The 12,946-nt window shown below is 36.8% G+C and overlaps 1 protein-coding gene across 5 annotated transcripts in view; it reads right to left on the bottom strand.

The window, feature by feature from the left end:
* Window positions 1-12,946, bottom strand: part of Jmjd1c (jumonji domain containing 1C) — a 182,351-nt gene that overhangs the window by 115,155 nt on the left and 54,250 nt on the right. The window contains exon 1 of one of the 5 annotated variants that reach the window (XM_052744804.1): window positions 5,153-5,202. The exons of the other annotated variants lie outside the window; for them this stretch is intronic. The gene's annotated coding sequence lies outside the window, so the exon portion shown is untranslated. Of the gene's footprint in view, window positions 1-5,152; window positions 5,203-12,946 lie in introns of those variants that run through there. 5 annotated transcript variants of the gene reach the window in all.

A 12,946-nucleotide genomic window follows, 5' to 3' on the forward strand; every position in this document is an offset into this window, starting at 1 on the left:
TGTCTTGTGAGACTAATACTGACTGCCAACTTGACAGGCTAGGAGACAACTCTTGACCTAACTGCTAAGGAGTTTCCAGATTAGGATCACTGAAGTGGAAAGACCCTCACTAAATGTAGACAGCACCATTCCTGTCTCTCTGCTTCCTGACTGAGGATGCAGTGTGACCTGCCACCTCACTCTCCTGCTGCTCTGCCTTCTCTCTCCATGGTGGACTGTACTGTGAGGCAGAATACACCCATCCTTCCTTTACAGCTGCTTTTGTCAAGCATCTGATCGCAGCAATGAGAAAAGGAATACAAGTACATAAAAGTAAGTAGAAAACAAAGGAGTCAGCTAACAAAAATGTTTACACCATGTATGGTGAAAACTACAAAATGATAATGGGAAAAACCTCAAGGCTCAGCTGAATAAATCAAACTACTACATTCATGAATTCAAGGTTTCAGTTTTGTTACCAAAATCAATTCTCCCCAGCCGGGCGGTGGTGGCGCACGCCTTTAATCCCAGCACTTGGGAGGCAGAGCCAGGCGGATCTCTGTGAGTTCGAGGCCAGCCTGGACTACCAAGTGAGTTCCAGGAAAGGCGCAAAGCTACACAGAGAAACCCAGTCTCAAAAAAACGAAAAAAAAAAAAAAAATCAATTCTCCCCAAACTGATTCATAGATTCAGTATAATTCCAATAACAATCCCAACAGTATTTTCTTTATGTAGATTCTAAAATATACACAGGATAGTGCAAAGAAATAGAAGAGCCAAAACTATTTCAAAAAAGAAACTGGATTTCTAAAACTACCTGACTTAAAGCTGAATACTGGATTGCAAGATGGCCAATGGATAAAGGTGCTTCCCAGGCAAGCCTGGCATTCTCAGTTCAATACCTGGAACCCACATAAAAGTGAAAGGAGGGAATCAACTGCAGAAATTGCCCTCTGACATCGGATTACATGCTGCCCAATGCGTACACATGCACGCGCGCACACGCGCGCGCGCACACACACACACACACACACTCTCTCTCACACACACACACACTCTCACACACACACACACACACACACACACACACACACACACACACACAATAAATGAGACTGAAAACAAAGCTGTTGTATCCAAGAGTATTGCCAAAAAGATAGAAGACAAAACCAATAAAAGAATGCCACAAAATAAATCTGTAAGAAATGAGAATTGGTCTTTGATAAAAGTGTCATGTCATCTCAAAGGAGAACGGATAAGTCTCCTCAACAAACAGTGCAGAGATAACTGGACACCCATATCCGCCCCCCCAAAACAATATTTAATTTCAATCCATACTTCACATCCTATAGACTCAAATTGGTGAGACTTAAGGATATAAAGTAAAAAAAATTAAAGCCAAAATCTTGTGGCCTTTGGGTAGCAAAATGATTCTTGGAAATAATAATAATAAATAAGAAAAAGTTATCAAAATTAATTTTTGCTCTGTGAAGTCAGTGCTAACAAAATAAAAAGTCACAAACTAGAAAAAAATTACAGATAGTTTAGTTGACAAAATATTTGTATCTTGAAACAAAAACTTTCAAATCTCTCAAAAGAAAAGGAAGCACAGAAACACCGGTAAAAATTTGAACAGATGCTTTAGTGAAGGAGAGCCACGGCCCTCAAGCCTGTAGGAGCTCAGCTACTGGAGAAGTGCCACAGTGACAACCTCCACAAGAAGGAGTGGACATGTGCAGGTGCTCAGAGATGAACTATGACTGGGAATACTGTGAGTTAGGGGAAGACAAGGAACAGCAGCAAGGGATCCAAAAGTAAATGACAATAAATCTAGTGTTCCAGGAGTTTCAGATACAAATCTATTTTTTTCAAGTTCAAAGTTTTTTTGTTTACAATGAAATCTCAGAAAACAGCCCAACTCCTCAGAGAAACTAATGACACTTCCCCCACCACACCCCCACCTCCACCCTGGAGACAAAATCTTGCTACTTCACCTTGGCATGCTTGTACTTAACAAGGTAGCTCAGTCTGGACTTGAATTTCCCAGAATCTCCTGACTCAGGTTCCTGAGTGCTGGACTTACCGACACGAGGTGCCACGCTCAGTTACAATGGCACCTTTCCACAAAAGATACAGGGGCCCTGGCACACAGTCTTATCTGTCCTGCACTATACCTAAGGTGAGGGTGGGGAGAGACAGTAACAAACTGGAGTACATACTACTGTTAACTTTCACAGAAATGTATATTTTCAGGTTATGAAGAATTTTACAGAAAAACAGAATTCAGGAACTAAATTTTTCATCCTATTAAAAATAATAAGCCCTGAGAACAGGAATTTTGAACTTTCATTCAGGGCAAATTGCAATACTTCAATTTAAAAAATAACCACTAAATCTGTAAACAAGAATCATTATTATTTATTAATCTCATTTAATCTATGGTTTTTCACCAGAATAAACTATAAACTAGTTCTTCACTTAAAAAAATAAAAAGCTGTCTTTAGTCATTCAGTATACTAAATTAAAGGTTGAAAAAAATAAATAAAAAGCAATGTACAAAATATTTTTTAAAAAATTTTAACCTTTTAGTACAGAAAGAGTAACATAATATACTCATTGTCAGCTTCAACAGTTTCTTTCATTTAATTATATTGGTCTATTTATTTATTTGGTTTTTCAAGGCAGGGTTTCTCTATGATTTATTTCTTTATACTTGTCTAACTACTTACTGGGTTTTTCAGCGTAGGTTTTCTCTGTGATTTCTTTATATTTATGTATTTGTTTTGTTTGGTTGGTTGATTGGTTGGTTGGCTGGTTTTTCAGGGCAAGGTTTCTCTGTGTAGCCCAGGCTGTCCTGGAACTCATTTTGTAGCCCAGGGTTGACCTGAAATTCAGAAATTTGCATGCCTCTGCTTGGGATTAAAGGTGTGGGCCACCATGCCCAGCTATTTTAACAACTTCAGACTCATGACCAATTAATCTTCTAAAATCTGCTTACAATAAGTCAGCATTTACTTTTCCAAGGATGGATATTTTGTGTACATTCTTTTCATTTGTTCAAAGGTCCACAAATTCCAACTAGTTGACATGCCTCTCAAATTAGCTTTGTTGAAAGGTTTCCACCTAACATTTTCCTGCTGTGATTATATTATTAAAGAAATCAAGTCATTAGCTCCATATAGTCTTCATTGATCTGCATTTTGCTGACTATTCAATTTGCTTTGTTTAATTGTGTGTCTCTGTCCTTGTAATTCCTGTAATTGTTCAATGTAGTCTTACTCAAATTCAGGATTAATAAGAGGAAAAAAACCAAATAAAAAGCACTGTATATTAATACACAAGTTTGTCACAGTGGCACACACATGTAGTTCCTAAAGTCTTAGCACATGGAAGGGTGAGGCAGGTAGATGGCAAGACCACCCTGGCTATACAGCAAGATCTTCTATCAACACACCTCTTAAAAAAAGACATGTATTATCTGAATATATATGATGTATTTGTGCCAATGATAATTACTATCTCAATATAATACTTCCCTCAAATCTACAAAATGGCAATATTCTAAGTGTATCATTCCTTCATCATCTACTATATGAACTATGTCTAAGTGAAAATTCCCCTTTTCAAATGCTTCGCTTCCATAAAGCTGTATAAAAAAGATGAATCCTTGATTTTTTCTTTTCCTGAGTTTCTGAAATAGACTTGATATCTCAACTTCTTAGAATACAGAATAACAAGTGAGTTCTCGTTGTTGAGACAGTGTCTCAGTTTATATCCCCTGGCTGGCCTAAAATTTTTACGCAGACCACTATGTCTCCCTGGAACTCACAGAGCTTTGCCTACCTCTTACCTAAGTGCTGAGATTAAAAGGCTTGCCCTAGCATGCTTCCACGCCATATTTTGATTTTAGGGGAAGGATAACTATGAGCTTTGGGTATGTTATTAAATGACAAATCTCTTTTAAAAAAGTTTATAGCACAAGCACACACTGATCTATTTAGACAGAGTGTACCTTACCTACTTGCTGCACCATATTTTACTTAACAATGTATTAACCATCATAGCATAATAGTCTTTATTTACAATTATACCTTTATAATATACCACTTGGTACATAAGCCACATTTAAATAAAAACAAAATTGGGAGAGGTAAAACAAGGTGTCACTATGTGGCCCTGGCTGCCTGGGACTTGATATGTAGACCAGATGCGCCTCAAACTAACAGGGATCTACCTCCTCTGCCTGAGTACCAGAACTGGAGGCTAAGAACCAGAAGGGTTATGCAATTTGTCCAATAGTATTACATAATTAATATATGGTAGAGCCAAAACTCAAGCTGAAATCAACTTTTATAATGCCACAGATTAAGTTCAAAAGGAAACATTAGACATTAATGTTTAAGAAACCAAAATGCAAAAATTATGCTTCAATTATACAGATGTAAATAATCCTAATAACAAGTGGGAGAATAATTCCCTATGGAAGTATGAACTCTACAGTAAAAGTCGTGTCACCACTGGACTATACAGGGCCTCATCTCTGTAAGTAATTTTTATAATGGCCAGGGAACTGAAAAAAATGAAGGGATGAGTGGGTGAATAAAAACATGTTGGCACATGGGTGGGAATATGGCACACTTGTAGAACATCTGCCTGGCATGCTCAAGTCCCTGGGTTCAATCCCTAAGACTTTACAATAAATGAAGGTACAGTCTTCTGGTATCAGATTTTTTTTAAGCTAGTCTTTTTATTTTATTTTATTTTTTAAATTTTATGTGCATTGGTATTTTGCCATGGGTGTCCGATCCCCTGGAACTGGAATTACAGACAGTTGTGAACTGCCATGTGAGTGCTGGGAATTGAACCCAGGTCCTCTGGAAGAGCAATCAGTGCTCTTAACCACTGAGCCATCTCTCCAGCCCCCTCTGATATCAGATTTTAAAATTACATATACTAAAAAAATGGAAGGAAGAAAACATAAATAACAATGCTTACAAACTAACATAAATATTCTAGTTTATTTGAATCAATTCAATTTCATCAAAGAAAAGAAACCAAATACACCCGTTCACTGAATAAATCAAAGAGGATGAATTAAAGAGAAACAAGACTATCACCATGAGGGAAGATGATGTAGTATTAACAGATGCAGAGAGAATAAATAACTACTCACACCGCCTGCTTTGCATCCATCTTCTCCACCAAGGAGAATTGAGTAGAAAACTGGAAAAGGTAGAAGAAACATAGTTAAAAAGTAAATGAATTCAAAATGAGAAAAGAAGACAGTAAGAGAATACCTAGCCACTTTTTCAATTAGTGTTTGTCTACAGAGGCAAAATAATCACAAGCCTGAATTAGGTACTTCTAATGTTTCAATTGATACAGGAATTAAACAATTCTAATATGACCTGGTTTTTAGAAACAAAGACAAAATGGGTTTTAGAAAGTGTGTGTGTGTGTGTGTGTGTGTGTGTGTGTGTGTGTGTGTGAGAGAGAGAGAGAGAGAGAGAGAGAGAGAGAGAGAGAGAGAGAGAGAGAGAACTATCAAGTTTGAAGGGCTTATAACAACCTATGACCATCAAACCACATCAGACATCCAAAAACTCAGGACTGTAAAAGACTCAGCAGTTAAGAGCATTTATTGCTCTTACAGAGGACCCAGGTTTGGTTCTCAGCACCCATATGGTAGCTTGCAACTGCCTGGAACTCTAATTCCACGGGATTTGATGCCCTTTTCTGGCACTGAATGTACATGGTGAACAGACACAGATGCAGAAAAAAAAATTCATACACATAAAAATTAAAGTAAATCTTTTCTTTTTAATTATTTCCAAGGCAGCTTGAAATTGTTTTTTAAGGCATTACATTAGTACTTAGGAGATGGCTCACTGGTTAGTGTCTAGTGCTCTTGCAGAGGTTCCTAGCTCAGTTCAGAGTACCCACATCAGGCAGGTCACAGCTCCAGGGAATCCAATGCCATCTTCTAGAGTCCGTTTTCAACCTGTGAGTCATGGCCCACTTGGGGATTGTGCATCAGATATTTACATTACAAATCCTAACAGTAGCAAAATTACAGTTAGTGATGAAGTAATTTTATGGTTGGGGTCACCACAACATGAGGAACTTTACTGAAAGGCCACAGCATTAGGAAGGTTGAGGACCACTGAATCTAGAATCTAGACAGACACAGAGAAAAGCAGGTGCACACACAAAAAATAAATCTTTTGGAAAGGGTTTATATTGAGCTAATTTTATCTTACTAGGATCAATGTTATACTTTCATTATCAATTAAAATCCTTTGTTTTAGATGATTAAGGTAACTAGTATCTACAAAATATTAAAAGAGTAAAATATATTTAGGAGTAAAATGTCTAGGTGTAAGCATATTAGTAATACAGCACACAGCTGGATAAACCTCTGTAACAGTCTTAACCAAAACTAACGCAAAGCACAATGCCTTCCAATGTATCCCACAGAGTCCTATCCTTATTCTTAGATACACAACAAACTGTGAAGTGAATATAACATGATGGATCATAAAGATTCCGTGAAAAAATTAGACTGGATAAAAGAACAGAATGGAGTGATATTAGAGTCATATTATATTGGAATTATATAGGATATATACTAATAGTCATTAATAATAAATATATAATACAATATATGAATAAATATATATAACTACATAGTAGAATCATAGCAATGGCAGTGGTAGTTTAGTAAAATAAAGGAAGTTAAGTTAAGCCCAGAATTGAAGAATTCCAATAAACAATCTACCACAGAGATGCCCCCCCAAAGTTATAAAACTCTTTGCGGTAAAGTATAGCTAATATAAAAACTGACTACAGTTTATGTAAGCAACAGTGTTTAAGCAGTGTCTTTCCATCCTAGACTAATACTCTTATCCTGCTATCAGAGATTTATTCCCTAGAGAAGTTTATCAGTGGGTCTCTAGAATAGGGATAACAGTAAAGAAGTTGGGGAAAAATAATTCTTGAAAAGGAGGGTTAGACAAGTTTCAAAACTGCAATCTATCCAGGATTAGCATCTGTTTCCATGTCCAGTCTTTTATAAATGGCTACAACTTTCAAAATGGGGGGTGGAGGTAGACCAGGCACTGCATTCATATGTTACGCAAACACTCATATGCATAAAATTAAAATAAATCTTTTGTTTTGGTCCAAAATCCTATTTCCAAGTCTTTGTGGGAGGTTGGGGAGGGGGGTTTATGACAGAGTTTCTCTGTGTAGCCCTGGCTGTCTTGGAACTCACTTTGTAGACCAAGCTGCCCTTGAATTCACAGAGATCCACTTGCCTCTGCCTATGCCAGGATTAAAGGAGTGTGCCGCCATTGCCCAGCTTATTTCCAAGTCTTTTGTCAAGACAAAAGTAGATTTCTCTAAGAAATCTGAAGTGTTTTAAAGATTAAAAAACAAACAAACAAAAACAAAAACAAAAACAAATCGCCACTACAGATATCAGCTATAACTCCCAAGAAAATGGCCTGACTTCTAAATAGATGAGGACTATAATCTAATCATTTCCAACATTCTCGTAGCTCATGATGTGCTTTTTGCTGCTAAATGTAATTAGTCAAAACTACCAGGTATTTCATGGAAGAAAGCATAGAGAAAAGAGTGACTGGATCAAACAGATTTTAAGAGAAACACCCAATACTGTCAGTGAGATCAGAAAAAAATAAAACAACAGAAAAGAGTCACTATCAAAAATGAACTAAAACAGACTTTAAATTAAATTATGATAGAAATTATGAAAAAAGGAACAGCTTTAGAAAAGGAAACTGAAAACTGTGTAACTAAAACAAACAACAAAAACCTAGGAGGAAAAAAAAAAAACAATTTAGTTTAAATGGTTCAGTATGGTTCACTAACCAATACAAGTTTCAGAAAAGGGCATGGGGGGGGGGGGGGGCGTGTTGTCATAGAACAAATTCAATAAATACTTTCCAGAACTAAAAGTCAGAAATGTGCACACTGAAAAGCAATTCTTGAGAGTTAAGTACAATATATGAAAAAAATCAATGTTGGTCTAGAAACTTAATTGTGGACAGAAAAAAAAACTGCAAACGTGCTTGCCTGAAGGTTGACCCCAGAGCCTTGAATTTTAGGCAAGTGTTCTGACACTGAGCTATATCTCAGAGAAGGAAGAAAGTGGGGAGGGAAGAGGAGGAAAAGAAAGGAAGAGGGGAATTAGGGAGGTGCAGGAAAGCATGTTGGCATTTTTGCCATCTAACATTTCAAAAGCAGCATCAAATTCTAGAAGGTAATAGTTTTGGAAATTTCATTTTTAATCCCCAATCTAGAATTCCATATCCCATAAATCCTAAGTCAAATTCCAGGACATAAAAGTTCATAAAAGCAATCATAAAGATCAAGTTGACTGCCAGTTACAGTGATACACATCTGTGATTCTCTACCTTCTTAGGGCTGGAGCAGGAAGCTCAAGGCCAGCTTTAACAACACAGTAAACCAACTCAAAAAAAAGGGGTGGGGGGAGAAAGAAGGAAAACAAACAAGCAAACAAGAAAAGTCAATCACACCGTAAACTCAATTTGTTGAAATCCTATCGTATTAACAAGATATGACAAATTACCTCTTTAAATACTGCCTGTTCATAATAATGCTGTTTGTGTTGTGTGTCTTTCACCTAATTGTTAGGGCTTGGGAAATTTCAAATAGCTCTATTTCTTCTCATAGGGCATCTATTAGATGCTACAAACATTATGACCATTGTATCAACTAACCATTTTATTTTATATTTAAAAAGATTCTTTTCATTTTATCTCCATGGTGTTATACCTGCATGTATGTATTGCATCACACGTGTGCCTGGTACTCAAAGAGGCCAGAAGAGGCCAGCAGATCTCCTAGAACTGGAGTTATATACAGCTGTGAGCTGCCATGCAGGTAGGTGCTAGGAACCAAATCTGGGTCCTCTCCAGGGACAGCCAGTGCTCTTAACAAACCATTGAGTCATCTCCAGCCCTACAATTAACCATTTTAATAGCTTAGTAGTGATCCATTGCAAGGATACATGAAAATGTTTGTAATTCCGTATTTTTATCTTTAAATTCTTTAATGAATACTTACATTTTCTACTTTTTACTTTCAAAATCTGTCGAGGCTGGGCGGCGGTGGCGCACACCTTTAATCCCAACACTCAGGAGGCAGAGGCAAAAGGATCTCTGCAAGTTCGAGGCCAGCCTGGTCTACAGAGCAAGATCTAGGACAGGCACCAAAACTACACAGAGAAACCCTGGGGGGGGGGGGGGGGATCTCTGTTGAGCCTGGTGGTACATGCTTTTAATTCTAAAACTTGGGAGGCAAAGGTAGGTGGATCTCTGAATTTAAGTCCATCCTGGTCTACAGAGAGTTTTCCAGGTTCCAGGACAGCCATGCCTACAAGGAGAAACCCCGTCTTGAAGGGGGGAAAAAAATGAATCTATAAATTGTCCTATATAGGTTATCTTGCTATCATGGCTGTTTCAAATTACAATGACAAAACAGTAAAAATGTCAAGCAACAAGTTGAACAAAAAGAATAACTACAACATCACAAATACTTGTAATCAAAAGGTAAAACAATTAGTACTCAAATTCAAAAAACTACTTCAGAATGAATGTTTTTCAGAGAATAACTTAATGTCAACAAAAATGCAAAACCAAAACAACAGCCTCTGGTAGATAATAAAAACCTTGAGAAAAAAACTAGCCTTCCTATTAAACATATTATACTTTAAAAAAACAATTTACATCAATTCTGGTATCATTATCTACTTTTTATTTGTACTGTTGTATTGGGAATTAAACCTATTCATGTTTTTAAATAAGTTTCCTAAATCACATAACCTCCCTCATAAATGTTACATGAAACTTTCGTAAACACGAATATAAAAGATTAATAATTAGATAATTACTAGCACAGTAATTATGTTTAATTTATCTAACATATAATACTCATTTTCACTTGTAAACAACATGTTATCAGCTTTTATTTGATGCCTATTTAGCAAAAATGTATTATAATGTTCAATATTTTCCATTTTAGTTAGCATATTCTTGTAATTCCTGATATTGAATATGTCTTTAAGTATTTAGTGCTGAAAGGTGATATGCATATGTATACCAACACTGCAAATTATAAAACTCTGGAAGAATTACTTCAGTATATAAGCCTAAAGACACAAAAATGGCTATAAACCCATACAACAAAACATACAAGACTATATTCCTCAAATGTTGCCGTATCTAACACAATGAAAAGCAATTGCAATGCTCTATGGAAAACCAACACCTGCAGGAAAAGATGCAGTTTGGCAAGTGCTGGGCCTGTCCATTCATCACTTAGCTCTCAAATGTTCAAGCACTCCTCCTCTCCCTTCCTGTGCACTCAGTGGATAGAGTAAAAGCACACAGAGCTTACAGTGTTCTTGCTGAGCTCACACAACTACACAGCTGAACCTATTACTTGGCCTTAAAAACGCTGTCTTTCAGAGAACAAGTTTTAATGTGGATTCAAGTTCTAGACAGAATATCTGCTCTATAGAAAAAAAAAAAATCAATCCCCATCAAAACGTTACTATTTTTAAAAGGCTCAACTAATGAAGGTACCTAAAACTAACACTAAAATGTGAAAAACATGAAATAATGTCTACATTGTGCAAGGTAAATGTAACATATACATGTAACCCTAACAATTTCACAGTCCACAACATCTCAAAATATTATTCACTCAACAGTATTTTTGTAGATTCTGAACAATGGTTTCTTAAGTTAGTGGATTTAATCTATTATGTGGGGCTGTTTCATTTTATCTATATCTTACAGCATATTGTTAATATTTTACAAAGCTTTAGATATTATGAAAAAGAGTTGGAACATTTTTTTGGCATGTTACTAAACCATAAAAGGCCTGTCAAAAAACAAGGAGAAACTGTCTAGCTGGTTGATCATGCTGTGCTGGCAATTTCTCAAACATCTGCTAAAGGTCAGATTTCCATTGCATGGAACCAATCAATGGAACTACACAATTCTCCCAGCACTCTAAGAAGCTAAACAAAGACCACTATTTTACATAAGTAACAGAGCACACTCGGCTTTGTAATAAATTACAGCAAAGTCTAATTCTTTCTTATCAGAGAATTCACACGTTCAAAGAACACTTCTGAACTTCAATTTATATTTTAACTTAAATTATGTTTATTGTGTTTACAAAGTATGAATATTATAAAAACTTTACCTTTCCATTTGGTAAAAACTGATTTTTACTTTTATACTACAAAAAGTACAATATGTCCTAATGAAATTTTAAGACAATTTTAACAATAAATGTAGTTGTTTTTACAATCTGAATACGTGTTAATAGGTTACTTCCTTCAGTGGAACTCATTCTGCAGCTCATTCACATTTGTTGTATTTCTCGAAAGCAGTGTTGTTATAGTAACATTAAGATTTGTTTTCTGTGATCAAAGAGACTGACATCAGGTGAGACAGCTCAGTGCTTGAGTGCTTACTGCTCTTGCAGAGGACTTGGACTTGCTTCCTAACACCTATGATCAGGTGGCTCACACCACCTATATAACTCAGGCTTCAGGGAATCTGATACCCTACTCTGGCCTCCATGAGCTCCTGCAAGCACATGGTACACATAAGCCCACAAACAACATATATAATAATTTTTAATGTGACTGTCACCAAATTTTTAAAAAAACTGTTTTTGCTCAAAACACATAAAAACATTCCATACTCTACAACTCAGGAAATCTGAATAGCTATTTAAACAATAATTGAACACACATTAGTAAAGTATAAGGAAATTATCCTAAGTATGCTCAATCTATGGGAGGTTCAGGGAGTGGATATTTGTATGTTTTGAGACATGGTCTTACTATATAGCCCAGAATAGACTGAACTCCCCATCCCCCTAAGACAGGGTTTCACTATGCTGCCTTGGCTGGCCTGAAGTGCACTAGTACACCAAGCTGGCCTCCAACTCCAAAGAACCACCTTCCTCTGACTTACTGAGTGCTGAGAATGAAGGCAAGCATCACTACACCTAGCTGTTTTTCGGTTTGTTGTTTGTTTGTGTAGACAAAGTGTCAGTATTGTGTAGCTCTAACTGTCCTGGAACCCTCTAAGTAGATCAGACTGACCTCAAACACAGAGATCCACCTCACTCTGCATCCTAAATGCTGAGATTAAAGGCATGCTCTACCATGCCTGGCTCTTTTTTTTTTTTAAGATGTTACATTTAAGATAAAATTTAAAGTCCATATACTTTTCAAATTATTCCCTACATATAGCTAAATATGCTCCTGTCAAAGTTTCGTAAGTATATTACAAGAATAAATTACAAAGGACCAGAATGGCAAATATCTTCTAATAGAAGTTCTGAATTAGTCAATATATGAATGGTCTTGAGAATGAGTAAATTTAAATGTCAGTGGCCATTTCCTTGTGGATAAAAGTCTACCAAAATAGCCTTAGCGCTTGGGAAGTAGAGGATCACTGAGTTCCAGTCCAGCCAGAGCTATGCAGTGAGGTGCCCCCGGAAAGGACACTCTCCAACCTGCTGAGCTGCCTACAGGCGGTGCAGGTTCTCCGCCTTGTGAACTGCCTGCCATGCTGCGGTGGGCTTTGGTGGTGCAGCTGTCTTGGAGTCCTTTCTGCTCCTATGGTAACTCCATACCCACACTCTGTAAGTAACCCCAATGAAGATGGACTTTGGTGCTGTCTGTACTTTGGTCTGTCCGAGGCTCCCTATCTGGGATGAGCAAACATTTGTGTTGTGTCTCCCCAGGGAAAGTTTTGTCACACAACAGTACTGTAGAAAACATTGACAGTTTGGACATACTTTTCCTTGAGCCACTGAGGAAAAATGAGACTCAAGTGAGACTTAATTTTATTTCTTGTAATGTCTTCAAACTTATACATAGTAAATCTGGATG

The sequence above is a fragment of the Peromyscus californicus genome, unplaced genomic scaffold, assembly GCF_007827085.1.
Source record: "Peromyscus californicus insignis strain IS unplaced genomic scaffold, ASM782708v3 Scaffold_19__1_contigs__length_69161282, whole genome shotgun sequence".
NCBI classification, from domain to species: Eukaryota; Metazoa; Chordata; class Mammalia; order Rodentia; family Cricetidae; genus Peromyscus; species Peromyscus californicus.